Below are 27,375 nucleotides of genomic sequence, written 5' to 3' on the forward strand. Positions count from 1 at the left end.
TGCAGATTCATCTACATTTAGCAAATAGCAAGAGAATACAATCTAGCGGTTTGTTCTGCTTGGCGAAACATAATGCTTTAGAAATGATTTCCCAATCTTCTCTGTTTATACGAAGCAGCGGGACACGGCGAAGCGCCCACCGTCGAATAAAAGACCGCTCGGCTGTCGCCGGAGTGCGTAGCCTTAGTTCACTTTTATTGTCGGAAGTCGAACTGGAGCGCGAGGGCGCACGCCTTCTCCTCCTCCTCCTCTTCCCCTCCCCTTCTCACTCCCTCTTGCTCGCTCGCTCGCGTCGAGTCAGCGTAGCCTACCCGTAGACGGGGGGTTTATTTCGCGAATTCACCGGCCTGCCCCCGCGCCGCGCCCCTGACTCTTGGCTCCCGGCGTATCCCGCGTCCTGAATACAAATCGCGACGTTTCCTTTCGCGGAGCTCTTCCGTAGACTGCCAGGACTGCGCGATCATTACCATTAATGAAGAAGCCGGTGGCGGAACGTCGGGGAGGACGCCTCCGCCTCCGGCCTGCATCTTGCTAGACGCATAACTCACGATGACCGAGACGGAAGTTCTGAGGCCGATAGTAATGTGGGATTATTCCCACCGGATACGCCCGTCCATATTCAGCGATTTACAATTTTTATACCCATGCGTCCCCGGGGAGTGTCGCCGCGCGTGTCGTTGAACCCGGCGTCGGAAAGGTCAACGGCGAGGGGGAGGGTCGGAGTTTCGGTACCGGCGGATGTTTTATTTAGGCGCGCCTTACTGCACCTACCCGTGGCATTGGACTTCGGCGAAGTCGGATGTAAATTAGTTATCGAGTAATGTTGAATTCTTATGCGCTCGGCATGAAGGGTCGCCTGATTGTGAGTAAGAGAGAGAGAAGTTTAAATGAAGAGACGATTTTAGATCCCGAGCGCGGAGGGCGAACTGAATTATGAATCGTCCGTTCCTTCTGAGATTTTTTAGTTATGAATGGAGCATGTAAATACGCGCGAATGCATAATAAAACAGCTGCACAAGGGTGCGACGCCGTTGAGTACGACGGCCGCGTTATTTATTTTATAGAAATGTTTGTGTCGCGTAATCAAACCGCGAGATTAAAACGTCGCGCTGCGAGTCAAGTCGAAGCGCCGTCTTTAATTACGCACGAATTAAAATCAAAATATGCTTAACAGAATTGTGAAGCGTCTTTTGTGCGCGGAATTGCTTTTTTTTTTTTTACGCGTGTTTTATGTCTTACTAGTTTTTCTTGCGAAGCTTTTCAAAGGAGGGTGCTTTTTTCATGGCAAAAAACTCGGTAAACTTAAATGATGCAGTTGCGACAATAGTAGCGATATGAGTTTTATTTGTAGACAATGGATGGGAGGGGATAGTAAAATGAAGAAGTTCAATTTAACCGGTCTCCCGGAAGTTGGGCAAATACAAATAAACGTTTTATATCAATAGACCGATATCGAGAATGCTCGTTTGCTCGTAGTATGCCGTAATAAAGAGTAGAGTGCCGAGGAAAGATGAGATACTTTAGAATCATGCATTCCTAGTGAATATTGCCGCGTTACTTAGAAATGTATGGCATTACTGCTTCGCTTCGCATTCGTACTCCTTGCACCAAGAGAAATGCAAACGAACGCTGTCGACGATGATCCTGGATTCCCGACAGTCTGATAAGGAATCGCGATGCCTTCAATATGCAAATTTTACGACGTTCCGCGCCTATCGCTCGTGTTCCCCGATAGACATCAGAAAAGAAAGGCGTCGCCACCTGCTCCGATAGAAATATAAATGCTATTGACCATCGGCATTGTTCTACAAGTGATGTTTAATTCATCTCAGCATTCGTATTCGCGCGCTATTTCAATCTAGTTTACAGAAAGCAAATTTGAGTATTGTTAAAAAAAAAGTGAAAAACGATTCTCCGTATGTATCAAAGTTCGCCAGTGCATGCGCATCTTCGTGTGAGTGAAATTTTTGCTAATAAAATTTTGCAAGGAAATTTGTAACACACTTGTTGAAATATTTGAACATATCCGATGCATAAATTCGTTTAAAAAATGCATGTTGATTTATATCACTCTGAAATATACGGATTAAAGCGTACATTTAATTTGCCAGCATTAATATTAATATGAGTATGCCGAATATGGAGTGCGCAAATACTTCATTGCGACCCCCGGGAGACAGATATCCTGGCTATACAGTGAGGAAAGTATTTCTCAAGCAGACTTCGGTACGTGTTGGAAGCGCTAGCTACCTACTTCAGTTACGCCGTCGTACGTGCGCAAGATAGTTAGATTGTCTTCCTCAAGTTATCCTTCTACATGATGTTAAACTTCCCTGTAGTTTCCATTGACCATACGTATGCTACCGTGCTTCCGCAATATATTCGCGGTATCCGCTGATGAATACGGGACCGCGGACAGAGATTAGATTACGCGAATTCGTGAACCTGTCAAGAAAATGCATTCTTACTTAAACTCGCACAAATTGCTCCTTTGTATAAGTGAAATGTAAGTCAAACATAAGAAATGTAAGCAAAAGTTGATGGCGACACTATTTCTTAATAGCATCGATCAATAATGGCGAGTTGCGCTTGTGAAAAAAGACGCTCGAGAATGGACTTAACATGGTAATTAATATTGCCTATCCATCGAACGATGTCGAATAAATTATTCCAAGATGCGAAATAAATTATGAGATGCGCGTTTGCCTCCTTCGTGTCTCCTACCTTCCTTTTGGTGCATAAATTCGATTTCCTACGCGTTGTCATCGTGAGTTTCCAGCGTGGAGCGTACTCGTTTAATAATCGTATTACGGCAGGCTTAGCAATATCCGCGGCGTCAATCAGTGTGGACCCATCCACGTAATCTGAAATATCAAATCCGATCTGGCGTTCCATTAAACTGAAAAGCTGGAGAACTTAATCTATGCCCGCCAATCAAATCTCCCCGATTTGCGAGGTGCCGATTTTTCTCTCGCGCGCGATTATCTTCCGCGCATATTTTGCGTTTGCTTTTAAAAATATGTGATGCGCACCCTTCGTAAATCTCACGCTCGTCTTTTTTCTTCTAGGTATTAGCTAAAGTGCAGGCAGCGATGGCAGCGAGTCACGGGAAGCAGACATCACTATTTGTCAAAAGGAAAAGACAGATCGATCACGATAACGGTAAGTAGTTCTCTGTTCGCGATAGAGCGAAACCACAACGAGAATCTCCATGTCTCGTATAAAAGAATACCTTTAATCCTTAAAAAGAGAAGAAAAAAGTTTATTTTTTCAAATAAATAATTTTTAGTGAAATATTTTCTTTCTTTGCAAGGTGCTTTATATTCTGGAATATATTTCCATTATTACATTTTCTCTCTGCATTGCACATATTTTTTTTTTCGGCGTACGCTTCTTTGTATTTGTACAACTCGGCGCTAGATGCTTAACTTCGATAGCAATTTTTTATATAGTTGCTTTGTTTTAACGGCAGTATCTGCGAACAAATGCAGATGCACGGTTTTATAAGCTTTGGAGCGAGAAGCCGACCGCGATAGCATTAAGCTTCTTGATTGAGGCTGTGAAATTTAATCGGCGATTCATGTCCCATTTTAATGCCCGTAAAGTAACGTATAACCACTTTAGTATCTACCGGATTTCGACGAGCCGTACAACTAGGAAGATTTATTTCAGACCACTAATTGCCTCAAAATCTATGCGAATAAATATAAGCGCATTTACAAACGCGTATCATCTATTGTTGAACATTGCAATTTGCATTCTCTGACAATTTGTACTATAATCTTTCGCGATTTAACCGTAACAATATTTCATATGCGCCCGCTGCGAGGTATTAACTGTGACAAATTTAATTAGTTTCAATAACATACCATCTCCAATTTATTAATTATATTAATCATGATTTCGTTGAGATTACATCGCGATACACTTTTGTTCGCTTTGCTTAGTTCACTTGGCTTGAATTCCAATGAGCGAAATGTAGAGAAACTCAAAAATATATGTCGCTGTTTCGTCCAGCATACTTTACCGCCATCCGAGAAATTCGTCACGAGGCGACGCGCCGTTTGAACACCACGCGGCGCCGCGACGCCTAACGACCTAGATTTTTCTCGAGACTATTTTATCGCGACCAATCCTCTCCTCCTCGCCTAAGCTTCAGCCGTAATTTATCGTCCGTACATGTGCAAGATGACGTCAACGTTACTTTGGCGATTCATGGGTGAAAATACGAAATATGTCACATAATATCCATGCATTTTTTTTCACAAATGAATATGTTGCAATAATTTATATATATTTTTATTTCGGCTCTTTTTTGTCAATATTGACAACGCTTTCTGGATTTGCTACGAATAAAATATATTTTTCTGACGCTTGCGATCGCTATGCGTTATACGTGCAATCCCGATGCTTGGAACTGATGGATATACGAACGCGGATTCTCAAAGGAAATTAATCATCTAGTTGAGGCAGACGATAGTCGCGTCTCCTCACTTTGTGAACGGTTACCGTAAAGCTCATCAGCCGCGGTGCTAATTTCTGCTTCCCACCGATGTTTCAATCATCATCAATATCTGCTGTAAACTACTAACGCTCATTAAGCGTAGATGCAATTTCCGTATCACGCACCGAATCTCATGTGTATACAATTATGCGTGTCGTTCGTACTAAATAATATTCCACATGGGCGGGGAGGAGGGGAAGGGGGAGAGACATTTCTTGCACGATACAATTTCCTCGGAGGATAAATAGCGAGATATTGAGAGTTACATTCGAGATAAAATCAGTAGTAAAAATACAGATGCACATTTACGCGAATATACGACGCTACTTGCGCCATATTTTCTTTTATTCTACTTTCTGTATATATCATAAATTAAATAAAACCTCTCTCTGGAGAGAAGAAATTCCGCCTTTGTCCGTAGACGGTTCGCGTATCGTAAAAATTAAAGTAGCTAATAAACGGCAGTGGTCAGACGTCTGGAAATTTATCGGAGTGCAAGCTTTAAAAAAAGAAAGTCATTAGTACGCACCTGCACACACGCTTGCGTACAACGTGTCGTTATTTAACTTCCTAACCGTGGGATAATGCGTGTATTTATGCGTGCCGGCGTTCACACGCGTGAATGCATGCGTGCGCGCACATTCATCCCGCGTTAAACGCCATTCGGTGCTTCGCGGGGCGGGAAAATCGCGCGGCAGACTGTACGTGAATTTTTATACGACGGATTTTACGTTTCGCGGAGCGTTTGTTTACTCCTCCCACCCTCCCTCACCTTGCTAACCCCGGCGGCATTTTATAGCCTGCATATCCGCAATCTCGGCATTATGCAGGTGTACTATTCGCTTAGACATCGAGATCCGACTGCCGCGTCGCTTGAGCTCTTGTAGGTCTACGGATTCATGGGGGGAGGGGCGTCTGGCGCACATGGTGCTCGCAATATGGTATGTCCGGACCGCACTTCTTACGCTTGTGAATGTTTTACGACATCGTCGTGAACGTGCCTGCTTTTTATCTCGCGCGACCGCGTAATTGATTGCGAGGCTCGCTTTAATTAAAACGAATTTCGTTCATGTCTCCGTTACAGCGGCAAAAACTTATCTTTTGGTCGGTGTTTTTTTGTTCATCGATGAATGAAATATGATATAAAATAAATGTACGAGTAATATTGACTCTTCCCATTCGATCCGCAATCCCTCCGCAATCACTGTACGATCTATAATTTTTTGTTGATTAATTTTACGCGATTGAAGTAAAAAAATGTGTTTAATGCCATTGAAAAAGCACAATATATAATTAACAAAAATTGTTCGGGAGGAAATTGGGAATAGAATCGGGGAGGATTCGATAACGGCTTCAGGGTATGAATTGTTGCTCTTACGGCGGGGGCTTCACATTCCAGAGAGGGATAAGAGGCGGGACAAGCAGACGATAAGAAGTATCGTCCTGTCTGTCTGCGAGATCCCGGACTGTCGGCTCCAATAACGCAATCGGGCGGGATCGATTTTCAACCCAATCGTCAGAGAATGCAACGTGTAAACCGCGGCGGAAAGTGCAATATATTTTCATGAGTGCCCACCGCCGAACCGGCCGGGGAAAAGGTACGGATGGTACGGTTATGCTGGCCCAAGAGGGATGCTTTAAAATCGAATACTCGAACCTGAACAAACTCTTGTACCGGCCCCGGAAACCCCGGTATAAACTCGTAATATCGCATTTTTCCTTCTGCTTCCTCCTTTTTCCTATCCTCTTGATACCGACCGGATTTTTCCTCCTTCCACCTCCTCTCGCCCCTCTTTCTCTCGTACAGTCGCGGAAAATCGCGACCCGACTCCTGCGCTCTGGGGGATGCTCGCGGAATAATTTGAATCGTTGAATGGTCGCAGTTGCTGCACATTCGCTCCCTTTTCCGCTAAATTTTTGGCACGCTACCGCAGTACGTTTTGATAATGTGGCTTACACCTCTGAATACTTTGAACTGTATCGCTTTTTAGATGCGCGCGTATCTGCATACCTACCTCGCATACACGATGTTTTTCACTCCATTCATGTTCAACGATCTAAGAGCAACCGCACCTTTCGTTGCTCTTGCTTTACCCGCGTCCGTCTTCAATATCACGTGTACGTATATCACAGTTTCAATGGCCTCTCTTGGGTTCGGAGCGTATTTTTGCTTCTCTTTTTTTTTTTTTTTTTTTTTTTTTGATATTTTGTTATCTCATTCATCTTCTCTTGCATGAAATCTGTAGTTGAATTTTCTTTTATTTGAATTTAATCTAAAAATGTATCCCAGCAATTTATTAATATTCTTCATAAATTAATGAATTCGCTGTTATCCGATATCTTTTTTAATATTATAGTACGATCGTATCAGATAGCCGTGTCATAAAAATACATTTCTTCGCTCCGTGCGAATCGCGATCATATTTCTCGCCAGTGTGCAACGTAGTACTTTTCTTTTGCATTCGCCTGCAATGGCTGGCATGCGTACAGCTTCGTGGATCCGGATTCACTTTTTCCCACCTCAATCCGAGACGTGTACGGGAAGAACGATTGAGGGATCGATACTTCTACCCGTCCTTTTCTCCACGCGATTTAACGACGCGCGGAAATTGAACGGTCGTCGTGAGCCGCGATTCCGGCTTTTCAGCCAACTCGGAGAAACAGCCAGGAAGGAACAACTTCCAACTCCATCGTTGTAGTTCAGCTTTCGATTTGCGCGAGCGATGACGCGCCGGGTACGCGTCGCGCGGACAACGCGGCGGAGAAATCTAAACTTTAAAGTGCGTTTCCACCCCTCCGGCTATGCTTGGGCGATGTAAGACGCAAACGTGACATCTTCGCTGGGAAATACGGGAAGAGATTGCTCGAAGATTGGGAATCAATTTCACAATCTGACGCGGAAATGAGAATGAAAGGGTAAGGGGAAAATTACGTTTGCCGGCGCGCCGCAAATGTGATAAACATCCCGCAAAGTTCTGCGATGTTTAAAATATGCTCGGGGACGAGAATGTGGAAATCATAACGACGGTCATTGTTTGCATTTCGCATCATAATATTTTTCTCATGACGTAAATAAGAAATCGCGCGAGAGAGAAAATATTCTAATATTTATTTCATCAACGAGATTTATAGTGGGCTTTGGCTATTTTAATTTCAAGGGAAGAACAAACGGAAACAAGAATAAACCGAGATTTATTCTTCAAGTTTCCAATGTATCTCACTTTAGCATGAGTTTAATAGAAAAGTTGATTGCCGAGATGAGGTTGCGATAAACTTTCACCCGGAACAAATTGACTATAAATTTGTCAAAGAATCTGCGGATGATAGATGTCACGGTAACTGAGAAATATCCTATTACGGCCGCGATCGATACCATTGTGCGGAAGGACGCAAATACAAAGAGAGGAGCGGCGCGCTGACTGCTGGCTACAATTGCGATAAAACATTCACTCCGAATATGCTGTGCCATGAAAATTTCATCCACTATTATGTCGCGCAATCTACGGCTGAATATCGGTTATTGCTGCAGTCAGTCATAGCGCCGGCAGATTTACGTACAGATACTTATAATACGAGCGTTGCCGTTTAAGCAGTTAAGTCCATGCCAAGTCGAAGACAATCTCCTCAAACGCTTTTGCATCTCTCAATCTAATTTCTGGTCGCGATTCGTAATTTTTATTCTTCACTACTCTCCTCGTTTCTCCGCATCTTACACAAAATCCGCTTTAATTCCGACTTAATTCAAGCCGCGGAAGACAATTTAACTCGTGTTCCAAAGAAAGTAGGTACATCGTGAGAATCAGAGAAAATTATCATACGAATTACAAATGGTCAGTCTTGCCGCAAAATCGCGAACTCCATTTCGTCGCTCACCTCGTCGTCGCGCGGATGGCTGCGATTTTTCTCGGGAGAAATAAAAAACCACGAAGTCTTGGTGGCGATTATGCGCCGGAAGTTTACGAGCTCGGTGGGAAAGCGTAAGAATTGCGAGACATATGCATTTCAACTCGCGCGATGCTCACGACGCCGTTGTCGTCGCGCGGCGGCGACGACGTCGGTCAGCCGTATAGTTTTCCGTGGCGTCGGGCGCGCATCGGGTTATGATTTTCCGCGAGGTCGACCGGAAAAATGAAAATTCCAGCAGATGCCTCGGTCCATTATGTCGCGGCTACGCGGAAGCGCGATACGAGCTATTGCTGCGGCGGGTAACTGAAGAGAGCGTTAAGGTCCCTGCATGCTCCAAGTCCCCCGCATATTCTCGCAGTGGCGCTTTTATGAACTTTTTATGGGGCCGTTCTTCTCAGCGAAAATATGCCGCAGAATCCCGATCTCTGCGATGAAGCGATCCTCACGAGATACGTCACGCGTATGCGAATGCCGTTAGCTCCTTTGCCTCGAGGAGAGCGCGAGGTATAAATTACTACTTGATCGATGCTCGCCAATATGTGCGATAATCGATATGTTACGTAGCTTCATTAAAGCGACATAAATCATTAATGTCACATTATCATTGTTAATTTCTCTATGCATGGAATTTATGAACCGATTTACACTCAAAATTGTTTTCCAATTCACGATTTAATAAGCTTGATGTACGTTCTAAAATATGTATAAACAATAATTATAAAGGATACTAATTAGATTTGTTCTGGAGCTTTGTAGTTGCCTATTAATGAGCACTGCAATAATTTATTCTTTACGAATACGTTTAATCTCTTTTTGTTTTGCGCATGAAATACGCGTTCATATTGTGCATATATGCATAAAGTATGTTCTGCAAAATTATTAAAAAAAATTATAATTATCTTTTTCGATTTTTCGGAGGGAGAACGTTGTGTACCGCAGATTTCCTCGGACGTTTTAATTATCGTTTCTGTAGAGAACTTTGTATCTCGAGGGCGATACTTGCCTTCTTTATGAACTTCACCTCTGTGAAGTTGGCCCCCCATTTTTCAAAATAAAAAAAAATGATTAGAGTTCTGGATGCCCCCCGAGGAGTTCTAGAGTTCTCAGACCATTTTAGAAAGAGTTCTGCCATTTAAAGTAAAGAAAACACCATTTGAAAAATGGGGGGGCTAACTTCACGGCGCCCCCCATTATGTAAAAAATCCAAATTTTTTTATAGTTCTGAGTAGATTTCAAATAGTTCTATAGTTCTAGATAAGATTCAAAAATAGTTCTGCTCGAAATACTACGTAAATTAAATTTGAAATTCTCGACTTAGAAAACGAAAAATAGCGAGAACTCGTTCAATTTTGATTTTAGCGTTTCGAGCCTTAAGGATAATCGTTAGAACTCGTGAGGGGCTGAAGTGAAATAAAAAAGTTCTCAATGGTTGAAGTTTCGGATTCGAAAAATTTCTGTCTTACAGAAAAAAAATTTTTTCTTGGTAACCGGCAGTTCTGATGAGAGTTCTGGACGCCCCCCAAAGAGTTCTAACGATAATTATGAACACTCGTAACGCTCAGAGGTGAAATAAAAAAGTTCTCAATGGTTGAAGTTTCGGATTCGAAAAATTTCTGTCTTACAGAAAAAAAATTTTTTCTTGGTAACCGGCAGTTCTGATGAGAGTTCTGGACGCCCCCCAAAGAGTTCTAACGATAATTATGAACACTCGTAACGCTCAGAGGTGAAATAAAAAAGTTCTCAATGGTTGAAGTTTCGGATTCGAAAAATTTCTGTCTTACAGAAAAAAAATTTTTTCTTGGTAACCGGCAGTTCTGATGAGAGTTCTGGACGCCCCCCGAAGAGTTCTAACGATAATTATTAACACTCGAAGCGCTCAGAGGCGAAATAAAAAAGTTCTCGATGGTTGAAGGTTCGGATTCGAAAAATTTTTAAGTCCTACAGGAAAAAAATTTTTTTCTCGGTAACCGGCAGTTCTGTTGAGAGTTCTGTATAGCCCCTCACGAGTTCTAACGATTATCCTTAAGGCTCGAAACGCTAAAATCAAAATTGAACGAGTTCTCGCTATTTTTCGTTTTCTAAGTCGAGAATTTCAAATTTAATTTACGTAGTATTTCGAGCAGAACTATTTTTGAATCTTATCTAGAACTATAGAACTATTTGAAATCTACTCAGAACTATAAAAAAATTTGGATTTTTTACATAATGGGGGGCGCCGTGAAGTTAGCCCCCCCATTTTTCAAATGGTGTTTTCTTTACTTTAAATGGCAGAACTCTTTCTAAAATGGTCTGAGAACTCTAGAACTCCTCGGGGGGCATCCAGAACTCTAATCATTTTTTTTTATTTTGAAAAATGGGGGGCCAACTTCACAGAGGTATGAACTTCCTGGGAAAAGATTCCCTTCGTAACGTCGCGGGAAACAATATTTTCCATTCAGTGCTCGAGCATATGGCTGATACGTTTACTCGCTCGGGCGTAAAAGACGCCATCGGGGAGAATGGAATTAAGGGACGTCGGGCCCGACGAAGCGGAATGATCTAGGTGATAGTTGCCAAGTTATATTCCGCGTCTAGGTCCGTATATTTTCGTGTCACTTCTCTGTACAGACGCCCCTGTGCGCTTATTAACCCATCGCGGTTAATCTTATTCTTGGCTGAGATTCCGTAAAATTTTGCTTCTAAAAACGCCGGGCTAGTTAAGAGGACTGAGAACCGCTGATATAACTGGGGTGCAATAAATTATACATATGGCGTTGTAAGCCACGCAGTGCACTCAGTTTTCTATTTTTCGCGAGCTTATCCGAGCGTTATGAAATCTTGAAGTACCTCTAGATATACAGGTATGACTATTTCTCTGAATTAACTTTAACAGTCTTGACGTTCCATATTATTGATTGAGGATAATTTTCTCGTCTTTGAATTTATTATCGGGATATGCGTGCAAATTTCCACCAGACAAATCGATCTGGCATTTTTAAGCCGCTCGCTGTCTATAACGACGCCACAATTGAGTGCGCATTGTTGTTGAGACGATTTAATACGTGTATAATTGAGCAAATGAAAAGATGCGCGCTATTTCTGCCGCATTGCTCGCGGGTGAAAAAGATATCGAGTCTTGCCAGGAGCGACGCGGCCTCGTGTGTTTTTGTCGGCAGAAAACCCCGCGCGCCTGGAGAACGCCGCGAGACGAAATTTGGCCGAACAGTAAATCAGAAAGATATGATTTTTTTCCTTCCAACGGAAGCCGAGTATCCGACCGGAAAAGTCGGCAAAGTCGACGCTTACTCAGCGTCGTTTCGCACCTCGGGTTTATGCGCTTCCCTAAAAAACGTGCCAGGACTACGTTTTAACGTGAAAATTGGGACAAAGAATCTATTTAATCCTAAAGATGAAAGATTCACATTCTCGAGCCTAAAATGTTATCTCCCACCTTGCACGCGATTAATCGTCCCTTCCTGGATTTATTTCTCGGCCTAAATGTCATTCATCGAGGAAAGATAACTTTTCCTTTTTTTTACGTGTTATGATATAATCGCGAAATATCACTGTCGTTTATCATTGCTGTTGTGACACAGCCGGCATCCAAATTTTGAATAACGGTATTTAATTTTGGATCGTTATCCTCTGCAATTTATAGGCACGTTTGAAAAACATTACATCAGACATTTGTTAAATGATTAATGATATCAAATAAATATACTGCTTCTTCGCAATATTGCAAAAATTACTGTCTAAAAGGCTTTTATTTGTATTATAGAAACATTTATTGTGCGAAGCTTTTTGTGAAATGCGTATAATAAAACGAAAATAACTTTATATTGGATGACATTGTTTGAAACTAACAAATCACCTTTACATATCGTGCGTTAAGTTTTTTCAATATTAATAATAAACATTTAATTATAATGATTACTGTTGAATAGTTATACAGGTAACATTATTATGAAGATACATGATTTTAATAAACTTGGAATAATTTAATATAAATGATTTCTAGACATTTATTTGACACTTTTCGGCGCTGCAACGAATATATTATGCGGTTTTATACATATATAACATTTCGCGGTAAGGGATTAATGATATTCGTAAATTACGGAATAATTTAATGCGATTATTTATGTAACATGCATATCTCTTTGCATTTATTGGTAATTTCAATTAATTGATAACCCTTTAATCCTTTAAATAAATAATTTAGAACAAAAATTATTCTTACAGATGAATACTGTTAAATATGTAGAACATTTTCATCAAGAATCTCCTCTCTTGTTTTGTTTTAAACAATTATTGATGCATTTGCAAAAATTTGCAAGATATCTATACTCTTGATAGTTCAATTTTGATTGAGATATCATGTTATTTAATTTTCAAAATGTCAGTTCACAAATGTCTAAAATTGATCGACACGAAATACTAATTCGAATTAATTCATATCGTGCTATTCAAAGTGGATATGCAATCAAATAGGCTACTTACGTTTCTACGATGAGCACTTTCATGCTATTTTCGTTAGAGTATCGACTTCAAAAACGACGAAGCATTACTATAAATACAGGATACAGATGGAGATTTGACACGGGAAAGTTTCATTGCACACATGAAGAAATTAGGAGTTTCAATGTCTTATTTTTGTACCGGAATTATCAGATACGCTGCGATAAATAAACATTTGCGCATTTTCTGGGTTTGTTTCGCTGTTTAAATTTACATACATTTATATAAAATGTCTAAAAGTTCGTGCAAAATTCTGTTAATATTAATTGTTTATTCTACACCGGCGCGATGTAAATTTTTACGTCTCAGCGGAAGCGTCAAACATACGATTCGCATATAGAATGTCGGAAAGTGCAGGATCAACCCTGATTTCGTCACAGAGCGAGTGTTTCACACGCGTAAAATGCGCGCGTGCTTGCGCCGACGTCGACATCACCGCCGCTAGAATGAATGACATTAAATTTAACGCTGCCAATTTATCGAGGCGCACGCCGCGGCGCGTTGACATACGTCGCACACTCTCGCCCTTGTCGCATATGCGCGCGGGCGCATACGCAAGCTTAATTCACATTTGCGCTTGTATGGTGACGAAGTTTTACGGCCGCCCGTGATATCATGGCATGATACAGTGAAATTTTGATTAAAGGAAAGTTCGGCGTTACAGCGTAACGCAGAGAATACAGCTATTACTTTTTATAGCACATAATATACCATTTTATTTTTTATTATTATATATTAAAATACGCGCGCGCATACGCAGTATAAATGCGTGTATATTAACCGCATATATATTAACATGTAATTACGATAACGAAATGTAAACGGTTTTTTTTTAAGAAAGTTCTTCGTAGAATCTCTTTGTAGAATGCTCACTAATGTGAAGGAACCTGTAAGCGATTCGAATGGTTCGCGCGCGAATGGCACGAAGCTTGATTGCAAACGTATAGGTATTATTTGACAGGACATTCGATGTGCTGCATAATATATGGAGTGAGGCATGACGCCGATGTAATTGATTGTAGCGCTATGCGGTTTGGCACCCGCTGGCCGGAAGTGTTCGCAATTACTACAATGGAACCGTGCGAAAGTTAATGACAAAATATTCATTTCCGGAATGGTAATTCGCGGCCGGCCGCGCAGCGGGAATCCATTTTCGACGGGGTCTCCACGGGCGGAAACCATCTCAAAAATCTGTCCGGAAGTGGACGCACGCGCGTTTCAATTCGGAATTTTGATCGCGTTCAATTGCGGCGCGGTAATTGTCCCGTTGTGATTTTAGTACAGCGAAAATAAATTTATAGCAAACGTTTCTATCTACTGAAATATATTTACGCGTATATTGCGTACGCATTTACATAGGTAAATTCTGGTAAATACAGGTTGATATTTTTATATCTTTCATGCACGCGTACACAGTGTAATATTTGTATATATTTGTATATATGTGTAATATTTGTATATATAATACACATGTATAATATTTTATACTGCACTTAGATCGGCTTTGTGTTCTGCGACGATTAACCGGGAAGTATATTAGATGTTATCGCATCGCGAAAAAAAGTTGGCGCGTTTCATCTCATCTTAGTTGGCTTCATTTACACGATTTTCTTTAGCGAGCGACGTCTCTTTTTCTGACAGCGAGAAATGGGATTCTCTAATTTCTCTCGAGCGTAAGTCGCCGCCCGCTTCGTAAACTTTTGTGTCGCTCAACACTTTAAGTTAATTTCTTGAAAATAATTCATTAAGGAGTGACGGTTGAAAATTGCTTTTCTAAGATAAAAAAAAAGGAACACACGCCGGACGTATTTAACGAACCCGAATTTAATTGTTAATTACTCGTCACTTTTAGTCTGTCGAAACTTTTCCAACTCGCTTACGGCTGTTCGATGCGGCGCGCTGACACAATTTCAGATTTGTTATCAACGCCGGCGAAACCTCGCGCGAGATACCGCAATGAAAATCGGGGAGGGTTGGTTGTAATAAATCGCGGAGGATTCGCCGCACGGACAAACAGTAAAGAGGACGTGCTTGGCCGAGTGAATATTGCCGGAAGCGAAATATTTTTTCCGCGCCGTTCTCTCGACTTTAAAGCCGCGAGCGCCCGCGTGCGACGAAACCGAAACGCGGATTTAGTTTAAAATTTAAGCCGGGCTCGAATTTCGAGCCGACCAATTAGGGACGCCGAATTGGCGCTAATACCAGGATTAATGCACTGATCAATTTTCATGCGACAGCTGTGAAAACGGAACGAGCACTCTGAAACAACGTATTTCCGTAACATACGCACGTACTGTTGATTTTCGATCTTGCAAACGAGCCTCTTTCAATGTTATCGATAGAAATGAAAAGGCACGCTCGTGCGCAACGTATTCTGCATTTGTAATAGGATCAGAATAAACAAAGGTCTAGCAAATTAGCGCGTCGGCAATTTGAGTGTGAATAAGCATTTTAGGAAAATGATTTCAATAAATCAAATTATGTTGTCACAAAAAATATCTCCATTTCTTACACAGTAATGTTGCAGTAATGTTCTTTCAAAATCACACAACGTTTCTTTCACTTCACATTTAACACTGATGATCGTTCCATGTCAGCTGAATAATTCCCATCTAATAAAATAGTCAGATTTAAAGGATTGCATATGATATGGGCAATGTTAGTAGTCGACGATTAAAATTAATCTTTTTGAAAAGAGAAAAAGTAATTAATTATTAATTAATTAAATTATTCGAAAGACATGTACTTAGCTAGCTGGAAATAGAGATAGTAACGGAAAAAAATCATGACACAGAAATTATATTCTCTCTTTCATTTACGAGAACGTGCAGTTTGTTCGAAATTTTTGCGCGATACGCGTTTCTCGCTAGTGCAGGATGGGTTGTTATAAGTTGCGCTTGTTGTTGTTGCAAGCAGTGCTTCATTAATCGAAGGTTCGTAGAAGAGGGAGGTAAAGATGTATACAATTTCCATTTCCCAAATCTTCCTCGCGAGGAAAGAGAGAGAGAGAGAGAGAGACGCGACTATCCTGATTACATTAATCAAGATTCGGAAGGCCCGTTTTAGCGCACAGTCTCGCGCGATGCACGCCGCTTTGGCGCATAGGCATAACGCCGACTAGAAACTTGGGTGCCAACTATTCATTCGACTAAGGATTTGAGAAGGTGATAGGAACGCGAGGAGAGGGAGAAGGGGTGGAGGGGGCGGTTCGAAGAGGCGTTTAAACTTACGTCGGAATCCTTCGCGTTACCTCGTCGGCCGACTCGTCGGGTGCTCATAAATCAGGCAACTTTACAGAGCATCCTTAGCCGACGACATCGTCGCTTTCGTCGGGTACACAGGCTCTCACGGAAGACTAGAATGTTACGAGCCGACTTCGCAGTTTTCAAGTTTCACTAATAAGACGCGGACGGGGGGGGGGGAGGGGGGGAAGGCGGACTCTCGCGCTCGATGCTATCGGTTCTTTCGCGCCTACGTTCCGCCGGGAAATTTATCATCCAGACGGCTCTCTCAATCTAACACCCAAGAAGAGAGTGCATATCCTTCGAAATATTAAATTAATTAACATTTAACTGTCTTTTTTTTTTTCTCTCTCTTTCGAGAAGATTAATTTTCATCGTCGGCTATTAACGTCATCTGCATTACGGCGAAACTTTATTGCACTGGCGCTTTCACGCGCGCGTTCTTACACAACTATGCGCATAATTCCTGTTCTACTGAAAAATTTCGTTTATCAGCGGGGAGATTTCATTTCGCAGCGATATTACGATTATGGGTTACAGCAGAAACGATCGATGATCGAATTGAAATGTGATTCCAGCTCATTACTGTGAACGCTTGCTCGCTCGCGGAGATTCAATCGTTCAGAACGAGAGGTGGGGGGGAGGGGGAGGGAACCGGAAGATATTCGACGATGCGCATGGAGAGGTGGCGCGGGAGAGCCAGATAAAGAAGATATTGAACACAGTAACACGTGCATATAGCATAATTGCGGATAAAATGGCGAGCATTGTACGAGCTTGACGTCGTGACTGGCAGTGAACTGTGTGGTTTAACGTACAACGGGAGTTACTCCAAGCCAGTAACTAGCATCGATCGCTATTCACGCAATGTTGGCTAAATAAAAGTTTCACCGTGCACTTGTTGGCTAAAAGCTCAACTGTCACCGTTGCGCCCCCACCTCTGCAATTCTGTTTACCTTCCCTTCTTGATTCTGCGAGGCCTGTCGAGCGATAAGCGAATAATCCGTTCGCGTATAACGTGCACAAGATACGACGGAAAATAGTAACCGTCAAACTGAATTTCGCTACCGGAGACGTTTGGTCGATTGATATTTCCCAATGCATATAACGGAACTAGGACAAAGAAGAATTGCCGAAAACGCTCATGCGATGTCCCCGTGATGTCGCGCGGAAATACGTTATCGCGTATTCCCGCGATATCCCGATGTCGAAATAAATTTCAACTTCAAACTGCTGCAATTCGTTTAGGGCGCATCTCAAGTGTCAAATATAATTGCGCACAATTATGGAGTAATAATATCACATATTTTTGTACTTTTTCCTCTTTTCCGGCATGTTGAGGATAAAATTAATAATTTAATACTTTATTTTATTACTCATATTTCTGTTTTCAACAACTGTTATAATATTTTTTTACACTCATGAAATAAGAGATTTTTGGATGTTTAACGTATGAAAGAAAAAACTTTAGCTACTCGTTTTTGTGTATAATCGATCGTTATTTATATCGTACATTAAATTTTGTTAACGATATATCAAGATATAAGATATAACCGAGCAATCAGCGTTGCGAATATATCGCGGTGCCTGCAGATGCTGTTAAGAGGGCACACATACGGGAATTCGGGTAATTCGGCGATATGGTCGGCGGGAGGGGTTGGAGGGGGGGGGGAGGCTAACGGCCCAGCTGCGAATGGATCATCCCCGAAGCAGGTATAATTCAAGCACCCTTGTCCAAGAGTAACGGCTGCGTATACTCAAGGTATTAGCTTCCGAGTTAGGTATTGACTTGATATCGCTGTGCATATGTCCGCCAATGCACGCGGCAGTGGAATCAATTTTCTGTTACAGGCCGATAGACTGCATAGCGCGGGGCGCATTGTCACTACGGTTGAGTTATTGAGTATTACGCTTAAGTAATGCGTATCGCTATCATTAACTCGCGCTACGCCGCCAATAGTCGGACAGCGTTTGTCAGCCGCCCGACTGCTGCCCTTTTGAAGTCGCGGCATTCCGATATTTCGCAGCGACTATTTCTAATATCTCCTGCCATGCTCGATGTAAACGAGGAAGTTTAAAGCGCCGCCGTTGTCGTCGGAGTGGACGAGGACGACTGAACAAGCGCCGAACGTCATTGATATCCCGTTTCGTGAAATTCAAACAGCAACGGGAAGTGCACCTAGCGAGAGATAATGTCGTTTGCACTGTAAGAGCGATTTTCCACGAATCGACTGACTGTGGTTTATCGAAGTGGTGAAACTTCACGCTCTAAGCCCTCTCCAGACCCGATCGCATTCGCGTTTCAATTCCGATCGTCGTCGGATCGCGCGCATCGCGCACAAAAAAGCACTTCACGGCAGCGCCGATGTATGGCTGGTCGCAAATAAAGGAAAATAACGGAGGTAAATAAAAAAGACAAAAAAAAAAAAAAAAGCGTTGACGACAATTCGCCCGCGATGGGGAGGGAAGCGGATCGCGAAACAGCGCGCGCGGCCAATATTGTTTCGCCGTCGAGGAATTTTAACGCACCGCGGAACCCGCATTAACGTTGACAGGGATTTCGCCGGACGGGTTGCTCTCTTTGTAACGCAATGTAACGGGGAACGTGCGCGCTCGTTCTCCTCCCGCTTCTCGCCGGTCTCCCAACCCCCGTATTTCCACCCCAGCGTCATCGCTCCGAAGCCGCCCGCTCTTTGTGCCGGGATATTCAACGCGATGCGCGACAGGCGCTATCGCGCATCGCCTTCTCTCTCTTTCTCTTCCATCCGAAACGACGCTTGGTAGCGCGACGCCAAAACGGTCGAGTACGGCGGAAAGCGCTATCCGTGTATTTCGTCAAAAAATTTAGCGCTTTTTAACCGTTTGTATCGGTGTCATTTCGACGTTTTAACATGATTTACAATGCTTTCGAACTCGCAAACAACAGGACAAAAATATTTCGCGAAACGGAAATATGCAGCTCTCTCGTATGAAAAATTCAGGATATAGCTGAAATGTCAAATTTGTCATTAATATGAAAGAACGACGCGAGAGCGGGAGTAGGAAAATCTTAAGATAAGAAAAGAGGAAAAATGAGAAAGTTTAACAATGGAAATTATTCGCGGCAAATCATCGAGGATAAATCTTGGATGAAAGCAGGTGTGAATATAAAGTTTCACAGCTCTTGACTATAACTCTTCAGATTTTAAAGTAGTGCGATTTGGGAGTGCTGGTAGTAAACGCTTATGGAATGCAAACTACGAAGCAAGTGATACAACTCTATTACATGTCAGACGATACACACACGAGAGACTTATCGACTAATAATAGTTGATTCGTTATATTACGATTCGATTGAATAAAATACGACGTTTGCATCGAGTTGAAATAACCGTGGAGCAAAATTAGAGAAGTGCGACTGAATCGCAAATATAATAATACATGATTTTGCGCCGGTTGGAAGACGAAGTTGGAAATCGTGTCTCGCAGTGAGGAGGATATTTTCATTGCAGCGGAGCGCTGATGCATTTCTTATTGCATCAGCGATTCCTCTCGCGATCGATAATCGGGAAAACGTGAAAACTGGGGCGGAACCGCGGCATCGTAATGTCTTAATTCCAAACAGTTATTTAACGATCCGCGAAGAGCAAATAGGTCACTTGGACTGTTAATACGTTAAATAACCGATAACTGGGAAATTGACGTATCGCGCGCCAATTTAGTCAACTTTAGTTGCAAATTTCGGATAACTCGTCGTACATTACGTACTAACTACTCCCATAATTTCATCATTTGCTATCTTGTAACTTTGCACTACGCGCAACTCGAATACGGGGACAATAAAGCACTGTTGCGTGGTCGAAAACAGCGTCGAGCGCGAGGGAAGCTTGACCGAAATTGTACCGTCGCCGGTCGAACGCCGGGCAAATGCTACTCACACCCACGCAGTTTAACACCTAGCGGTCCACCTGAGCGGCAGCGCCGTCTTTGGGCATGATGAAAGGCGCGTAGGAGAAATAAAACGGGGCGACGTAACTGGGACGACTCGCGCGGGGGTGAGGGCGCTCGCCCATAAAACCACCGTTACCTCCGTATAAGCCGCGCGCACGGCGAAGCTTCTGGCGCGGATCGATGAATAGAAATCACCTCCGGGTTTCCGCGCGCACGTGCTGCGAGGACGATAGCGGGCGACACGCGTGCGGAATATGGGGACCCATAAAGCGCTGCTGCACCGAAGAGTAAGACCTCTATGCGATACGTGCTCCCGCGTGATAAGTGTGGCGGGCCGGGTATGATTTACTGGGTGCCGTTGTTCGTGAAAAAGTAGCAGCGACCGCGGACGATAAATGCGCCGCTCTCTCCCTTCGAGCGCGGCTCGCAGGGGACACGCGCGGCTTAAAGCGGATGCGAAGCGTGTCAAACGCGGTTAGATCGGCCGGTCTTGCAGCAGTCACGATCAAGCAGCCATTTGTTACGATGGCGTTGCGCGTCGCGGCTCGCGCTACGGGAATGCGAGCCTAATAAATCGTCACTGTGTGCCCCATACGTTGTTACGGCCTATCGTTATGTACGCGAGCGCAACAAACACCGAACCCTCCGCGCGAATTTTGCTGGCTATGTAACACGTTGCTCTTTTACTGTATCTTCACCCGGAAAATTTATGTTGCAAAATTTCTATTTATATTACCAAATTCAGGATCATGTATCGAGATGTGGAAGATATCGGACAATTATTCCGCGCGATATATAATAGTTGGAAGGCCATAACTTTGCCGGCAGTCATGCGCCAGATTGTTCGCCATTATATCATAATACGAGGCATAAAAGAAGCGTGACGGCAATAATAGGTCGAAGGATAAGCAAGCAGCTATAGAAAAGCGGATAAAGTAGCTGCTTTATTATTTCTCTTTGAGGCGTAAAGCTGCCCACTTAGGAGCAATAAGCAAGAAACTCCAGCGCGGATGGGGAAGAGGAGAGGTTCGACTTATAACCAACAGCGTCGGGAATCCTCCGTTCTCTCGCTTTTTTGCTCGAGCGCCTCCAGTCGTTTCTCCGCGCTTGTTTCGATCCTCCCGTCGTTTCTGCGTTTCTTCGTTGGCAGCTCGTTAGGTATCACCAGTTGGTTGCTGTTTTCCGGCCATCATCGGCGCTACTCTTACCCGTCCCGCTCTTTTCTTAACGCAGCCTCGGCGAGAAGTCTCTTATATTTCACCGGAGCACGAAAGAAACGTCGTAAACGAAGTGTCGTAAACGCAATCGAAAGGAGCCGTCGTAGATGCTTTATATAATCGTCGAATGGCTTTCCCACTTGGCTTGTATATAACGGAAGAAAACAGAGATTACTAATCGTATCGATTAGGGGAATTTAAGAATCACTCAATCCCGAGATTTACACTTGCTCACGATTGAGCAAAATAATAATGCAAAAGTGACTTAGCGATAATTTATACACAACGTGAATTCCTAAATTAATTTGCTCGCATAACATTTGCCCGACACTTGTCCGCACACATCGAGGGGACTTAATATGATTGCCGCGACCATTTTGCAGCGAACGTGCTCTTTGACACGGCGGTGGAGGGGGGGGGAGGGGGGGGGGGGGGGAGAGGGACGATCGAACCTTCGTTGGTCACGCCGGAAATGATCGCGCGCGGATGAATTTGAGAGAAAATGGTAAACCGCGTAACTACACGCCGTAGCTGCGACGGATTGCTATTTCAATACCGGCTCGATTACTCTTCTGGATCGAGCCGGCGGAATTCGATTCTTCGGCGCATCGGTGGTGTACCGCGGCTGTGTGTACCGCCCGTAACATTATTGGGTATGCGGCCGTGGTCGTATGTCTTTTTGCGGCGTACCTCCGTGCGCCGACAATAAAAAGCAACCGGAAGACGTGGATGGAGTGCAGAAACGACGAACGACAATGCATCCCGGCGCGGCGGCGGCCGGCCGTTTTCTCTCTCTTTCTCTCTTTTCTCTCTCTCTCTCTCTCTCTCTCTCTCTCTCTCTCTCTCCGACACCCAAGCCAAGTCATAGAAACTTTTTTTTTTCTCTCGAGCGAGCAACACGGAGGTGATCGAAGCAACAGCGGTCGAAACTTACTTATTTCCTGCAGACTGCAAGAGTTCCGTAAATAGTTCGTCCTAGCGCCGAGGGAGCGGAGTTCTTTTCCTTCGTGAGCGATAAACAAAGTGTCGGTACGAAGAAAGTATCTGATATATTGGGATACCTGTGCGAGTAAATAAGTGAAACGGAACGTATTGTGAGATAGGGTTGAATCGCACGAGTGTTGGTAATTTCCGCGCTGCAACAGATAAAAAGAGAGCGCAGTATTATTTAATATTCAAGAAAGTAGTTCCCCGCTTCTAAATTCAATGGCTTTAATTAATTTTTCCGATATTGGACGAATTTTACATCGTCTAGTGTTAAGCTATTTCTATTAGCCATTAGTTCTGTTTTACGGTAATCGAATTAAAAAGTAATCTCTCGCATATTAGATGATGCATTCTCGCCGACGCGACAGCGCGAATAATAATTCATAGAGACAGCGTCATAAATTCGTTCTAATTTTCAATAGCATATTTATCGTATCATTTCTACCTCGGCCGCTTCAAAATTTTCGTTGACGCGAAGCACGCTAAAATATTTATTCCACAATTTACTGACGTATTATCGATACATGGTATCACACATCGGTAAATCACGCAATGGATATTTTCCCGTTAATGACGCTCGTTCATGTTCGACGCGACTCGCGTTCAATTAGCAGGCGAAGCTGTTATCGGTCGATGAAGTGTCGCGCGATTTCGGTAAAACCGGATAACCTTATCGCGGTATCTCAAGTGGTGATGAGCGGGCGGGGGGGGGGGGTTTGCCGATGCGCGCGAACGGAAGTTACATACGATATCGGCACGGGGGCGGCGGAACCGCCGCGCCAATCCAGCTCGTGTCGTCGCGTTCGGGGGTTTTATCTTGGCGAGAGGACGCTGGACGACCCGGCGATAAATACCCATCCGATATAATGGATGGTGTATGTATTCGCCCGCAGCGCAACGGCGGAACAAATCCTATTCGTTTCGCGGACGGTTCCGCCGGCGCGCACATGTAACATCGATTGCAAATCCGTATCGCCGGAATTGATATTAGCGATAAATTTATGCTCTTTATGGCGACGCGCCGGTGGCACCCACATACGTAATGCACGTTAGATCCGCACGCACGATCGCGACTTATTTATTTTCTCGTCCGCGAGCACGGTGTACAATTTCGGTTATTTAATGTCAGCAACACGAAGAAATAATATTCGCCTGTGGCGCATTAGCCGAGCGCCGAATTTGTCGATCGAATGCAGATTTATGCTTCTGCGTTTATAAAAATTTTCATCAAGCAGCATCCGAAGGTTTACGCTCTCGCAGTCCATATAGTCACGATCGCGGCGATGTTTCCTACTACGTCGGTATCGGGATATAGCTCGCGACTGCAATCGTCCGCGACTAGCGGACCAAACCCCTCGACCGAGTCCTTGCGAAATTGCGCCGTAAGTGATCCCCTGATCCAGCCATCGCGCACCAGACCCATAACTCTCCCGACACGACTTGGCCGGCTTCCATCTGCGGAAACACCGTCGCGGAACACCGTCGGTGCAGCCCGGAAGATCGCGAGCGGCACCGAGCGCGACGCTACGCGTCTTGACTAGACGACGGCTACGCTTATGATTCCTCTCCGCCCCTGTCGCGCGAGGACGATGCTACGCGCGAGCAGCCAGTCTTGCGCCATAAATAGCAGATCACGATGCCATCTTCTCGCCGCTTAAAGCTAAATCAAAGTCTATTACGGACATTAGTGGTGATCTGATTACTTCGTACTCCATTGATATTCTGACATTAATTAACTGACAGATTTAGCTAGCTCAGACAATCAATTGACGGGAATAATCAATTCTGCGCTGTTATTGAAATGGAATTGAAATAGCGTCTCTATTTTAATGTTAAGATAGTTGATTTGGAGATCGGAGATAATAATTTATCATTTCTATTTCGGTGTCGCTATAATCATTTGACAAAATCATTTTCTTATCACAGTCTTTTGTCATTCTGTCTACGAGTCTATCTATACGAGCCGTTTGATAATACTCGATGTTCAACGACCTCGCCCACCCAACTCACACGCGGCTTCGCGGTGCGCGGCTTCGAGCGTGAACGATGAAACCATAAGTCACCGGGGGGTAGGGTGGGAATTACGAAACTCCGTGCAAAGAGGGTGTGTGATACGAGAGCCTGGTAACATCTAGTCGTGTTATATCTCGACTAGACATGGCGGCTTATGATTTCGGCCAGCGACGTCATGCGTCATACGGCAACCACCCTCGTGCTGCTGCAGATTGCATCACGACCGCGATATTTCCATTCATCTGATTGCATGACGTCGGATGGAAAATATCGCCAACTAATAACGCTACGCGCGGCATATATTTGTGATGAAATATGCCGCGCTGTGACAAACAAATCCGTAATCGATAGACAAACGACGAATGCACTTTACACTGCAAGATAAATACTTAATGCAAATGGCGGCATTACAAAGCTTGCCGGCCGCATGCGGCGACGATAATTGCGTCAACAAAGCGTATTATGCGAATCATGAATGTGTTGATCTCTCGCTCGCGTCGACAACTGCGTATCAATAGCGCAGGGAAACATTTAGTCAATATCAATCAGTGAGAATTTATTTTATTTTCTCCGCCGGTAATTTTTTATACTTATTCCGTCAAGCGTAATCACGAGCAGTGTGAGAACTGCATTTTAGCTTCCGTACAATTTCCGTGACTCATCGCGGCTCTCGCTCTGTACTTATTTCATTTTATTCTTCATTTGTTTCACAAAGTAAAACGGGAATGACGGTAAGTGGAGAAATGCCTGGAATTATAGACATTCTATTACGGAGCGCTTTGTGTAAGCGCGTGTAGCGGCCGATGAGCGTCACGTAACCTTGTTTAGCGGTGTGAAGGCTTATACATCCTAAAGAGAGAAGTATGGCGTGGCAATTGTGCGCGCTGTCGGCACAACACGATGCAATTGTTACTCGTCCGGACTAAACGAGTAGCTTATGATTTGCGGCTAGTCACGTCCCGCGAGACGTAACAGTCATTCGCCTGGGGCGCCGTTCAAATCATCGTCGTGTCGCCGCGCGAATCGCGAATTGCGGCATTACGACTTTCCGATCCCATTACTATCCAACACGTCGATTCGATTACCTCTCGGACTTACTATTCGTGACACCGCGCTCGACACTGACCGAATTAATTGCGCGCGTTCGAAAGCGTGTATTTATTATGCCATCATCCTCCCCGCTAAGCAAAGTTTATCGAGATCTATTAACCGTTGAACACACGAGAATAATCCTTGCGTCAAAATTTAATGAATATCGAAAGCTACCCACACATATTTAATTGTCAATTTTTGAAAAGACGCTTTCAACCATTCGGTCTCTTCATATTAAGCGTTAAGATCGGTGTTATTTAACAAATTTGTTGTTTATTATTTAACAAATTTTGACTTTAATTACTCGAGCGACACTTCTAAAAACAAAGCGCTAATGAATTAATTAAATTCCAGTTTGGCGACCTGCGCTTCGATTGTACGTAATTGTAGATATCACGTGCTAAATACCGTGAAATCAATATTCCTGTAATGTACAGAATTAATTTCGTTTGTTGGCCAAGTGTTCCTAATTATGCGTGGTCTTCAAAGATTCAAAACGCATATCGAATGTGCCTTTTATAATGCCGGTATTATGAAATTCAATGCAGATGGTGCTATTCCCATTGCTAGCTTCGGCACAATATATTTCAGACAATTTCTGCCACGCGGCCTTCCTGTTCCGCTGTAAAAATAAGATACGCGATTTTTCACGATGGATAATGTAAAAAGATCCTAAATCTCTCTCTTGCATTCAATTCTGATGACAATAATAAATATTTTATTCCCGTTAAGACGTTATTCTTGTACGGGGTATTGATTCTGTCAGTATTTCCGATTTACGTCAAATAGAAAATAGCGAGCTTTTTAATTTTGTGGGACTAAAATTGAAAATTGTGAAGGATAAAAATTTAGTTCGAATTTTTGGGACAAACTTGATGGTATTAAAAATGATTGAGTATTGTAATTACTTTGCTATTTTACGATTCAATATGGTTCAAAATAATTGGAGATAAATCGCATATAATATAGATATATGTAAAGATTCATTTATTCGAAATTGCAATATCCATGTGACATCCCAAGGAATTCATCATAAAACTGTAATTCTCTTTTGCAGAGATGATAAATAACATAAAATCATCATCGAAAAATAAATGTTCTCTGAAATATTCAGAGTTTATGAAAAACATGTGTCGCTTATGTAATAAAATTCATTTTCGTTCATTTCCGACGCGACCAATTTCTATCAAATATGTATCGAGTCCATAATAACGTATTCGTCGCTCGGAGATATTCAGGAAGCCGATCGGCCATGTCGGAATTCCCGGCGATACGTTATTAATAATAATCTCGTCCTGGGCGATACGACCGCGAATTCCAGACGGGCGGTGGGCGTCGGAACGATGATCGGGCCGCATTACAATTTGCTCTTTGACGCCCGCGCCGGCCGTGGGAGAAGAGGGGGGGGGGGGGGATCCGGAAAGCGCGTCGGGCGAAATTTTCGAGGTGACGAGACCGCGACGCGACGTGAGAATAATACGCGCGTCGTCTGTGTCATGATGATCGAGCGAGATCGGCATGTGTCGTGCTTTGATGATGCAAAATCGATACCGCGGACATTATTATCGGGGCTTAACGACACCGGGCGTCGCGCGCCGCCGTGTCGCGGATCAGTTTTGCCGGGAGTCGCGTCGTCGGCCAATTAACGTAACGATGGCGCGACGATTAACGCTCGCCGCGCTCGCCATGTTTGTGTATGTACACGCCTGTTTGTCCGCCTCGTATCAGCGGCTGTTTCGATCGACTCCACGTGGGTTTTACGATGGTCCTCGGTTTGTCCCGCTTGCCATCTTGGCCACCCGCTCGTCCCTCCAGTTACGCTTTATGGCTTTATCGTCTTTATGAGCCCGCCATCTGGACCACCGCGATATTTCACTGAATTATATTAAATCAATGTCTCATATGGTGTACAGGAATTTTTTGAGAGAAGATAATCAATGGCGTACCGTTGCGAATATTTCCATAATTTGTTCGTACGAGAGAAATC

General features: G+C 43.5%; 1 long non-coding RNA gene across 2 annotated transcripts in view; it reads left to right on the plus strand.

Annotated features, from left to right (window-relative positions):
• The window catches only part of LOC105676360 (uncharacterized), a 205,804-nt gene that overhangs the window by 70,776 nt on the left and 107,653 nt on the right, over positions 1–27,375 (plus strand). For both annotated transcript variants that reach the window (XR_010889286.1, XR_001101376.2), the window contains exon 3: positions 3,069–3,162. This is a non-coding gene — a long non-coding RNA (uncharacterized lncRNA). The remainder of the gene's footprint in view (positions 1–3,068; positions 3,163–27,375) is intronic.

Source organism: Linepithema humile, chromosome 3, assembly GCF_040581485.1.
Source record: "Linepithema humile isolate Giens D197 chromosome 3, Lhum_UNIL_v1.0, whole genome shotgun sequence".
In the NCBI taxonomy this organism is placed as follows: domain Eukaryota; kingdom Metazoa; phylum Arthropoda; class Insecta; order Hymenoptera; family Formicidae; genus Linepithema; species Linepithema humile.